Below are 2,442 nucleotides of genomic sequence, written 5' to 3' on the forward strand. Positions count from 1 at the left end.
AACCTGAAATTCAACATTATTTGATTGAACCGAAAAAGTAATTTTTTGAATACTTTGATGGCTTGTTATCGATACAATTTTAGTAAAACGAAGCGTTCAGTAAAGGCAAATGACATAAAGTTTGCAAAATTCCTATGCAAAATGCAGTGTCCATTGTAGGAATTGAACCCAACGGTGACAAGAAGAGATTCCAATGTTGTTTTGACACAAGTGGGCACCTGAATTGAACCATCAACCATAACTTTACGTAAGCTAGCTGGATAGCTTCCTCACATGAACGATCCAAAGTCACTGACGGGATTAGAGAAAGTCATTTGAAGTCGGTTATCTTACCTATAAGACCACGGTGGCCATTTTGAGTGAAAATATAAAGATAAAATAAGAGAACAATTATATTGCAGCTTAATATTTTATTGATAGAATATATATCTCATTATGACCTTCAAATACAGATGTAACTCAGAAAAAAATCAGCGTACAGATGTCAGCATTTATAACAAAGAATACAACACAGTAAATTTCAGCAACATCAGAGAAGGAAAGAGTAACCATGGCAACATGTCAGCAAATATCTAATAACAATGAAATAACAGAAAAAAATACATTGTTTCCTTTAAATTCAAATTTACATGTCGAACAATTTCATGCATCACAACAACGAAATACATATTCATTAATTAGCTGACCATGACATTAAAATATGCTCCAACTATATATGACAGCTGAATATGATCAGACTGTAATTCTCATATAATATACATCTCATGGCAAAAAAAAAATGTGAATTTCATGTGACTGTCAAAATGAAGCTAATTTCAATACCTTTTATTGTACACATTTTACTTATTACATTTCCAAGGCAACACAATATGATAATTAATCCCCCTTTTTTAGTATTTCATTTCATCGAAGACATAAGTCATACGATTTTAACAATAAATATTTTTAAAAACCCACTATTACAAAATGTAGATCAACTCCCATTGTCATTAATGTAGAAATATATTTCTGAGAAATAATAATAAAAAATCTGGCAACATATTTGACAAAGAACAACAATACACTAAAACTTGTTTTTTTTTATTATATAATTTGCATGAATGAGTCAATGTCCGATTCAAACACAACACTTGCTAAGCTTCTAATAAATCCTGCATCCTCAAAAAAGTCCGAAACTATCATAACACCTTTAATAAGTTAAACTTAACAATAAAGTTCTTGTTATTCAAACATAGCCCCACCAATAATACTATTATTTGGCAGGCAGCTAAAGTGTAGATACAGTACTTAGTTGACAAGATTGCCTTTATGAAGTGGTATGAATTTTACAATAAAATCATCTTTATTTTGCTTTAGTTGTCAATATTAAATGCATACTTCAGTTCTCAAAATCAAAAAAAAAAAAATACAAATGACTGATAATAGTATTAAGTGATAAAAAAATGTTTGAATTTTTTTTTAAAAATGACACAATGTTCCCAATATTGCATTTTTTTACCCCATCACAAATCAGACATTACTTGATTGAAATCTCCTTCAAAGTACAAAACAAAATGCCCCAGCCATAGTCCAGTTTAAATCCATTGCCCTATAACAAATAATAACAAATAGAATAATAAAGGTTGATTTGAAAATAATATATGGTGAAATATTATCTATATACATGTACATTTCATTATAGAATAAATATACGATATATTGCACATATATAAACTGGCCCACATCCCACCGTTCACACGGACATCTGTACAAATATGAACACTGTTCAAGCTATGTTTTCCATCATTTTAGCATTTCTTGAAACAAATTTTTACACTTCTACAAACAACAACATGTTCTTTTTTCAAATCTTTTGAGAATTATGCTTCTAAAATACAGTTTTTCATAACTACTGGAATTTTTTTACAAATTATTATCAATTTTCATTTTTGACACTTTTTTTAACATTTCGTGGAAAAATTTTTTTTTTACAATTAATGAAACCGATGTCATATTTTCTACACAAAACTTCCAGTATGAAACAAGTTTGTACCTCGCATCAATTCTTCTACCAAGAGATTTTAAAATCAATTTTAAAAATTTTCAGCTCATTTCAAAATATCAAAGAAATCAACTTCAAAACTTCAATAACTAATCATACACTGTTAATGTTTAAAAAAACAATAACAACAACAATAATGAATAGCAATGACAGAAATGATGCCAGTGTAACATATATATTGTTTATTCAGTGAGAAAAAATAGCTTTCACAGAGTCCACTTCACACAGCTTTCACTGTAAGCAATTGTCATGTAAACAAAACTCACCATCTCTGATACAAACTTTCATGTCATGGTTTTAATGAATAAAAAATTAACATAAAAATTCATTTCAACACAATTGTTTTACATATTAGAAAAATAAATCTACTAACAAAAACTTTGTACAATATATATACTTTA

Source organism: Ruditapes philippinarum, unplaced genomic scaffold (assembly GCF_026571515.1).
Source record: "Ruditapes philippinarum isolate M1 unplaced genomic scaffold, ASM2657151v2 ctg4720_1_1_1_1, whole genome shotgun sequence".
Taxonomy (NCBI): Eukaryota; Metazoa; Mollusca; class Bivalvia; order Venerida; family Veneridae; genus Ruditapes; species Ruditapes philippinarum.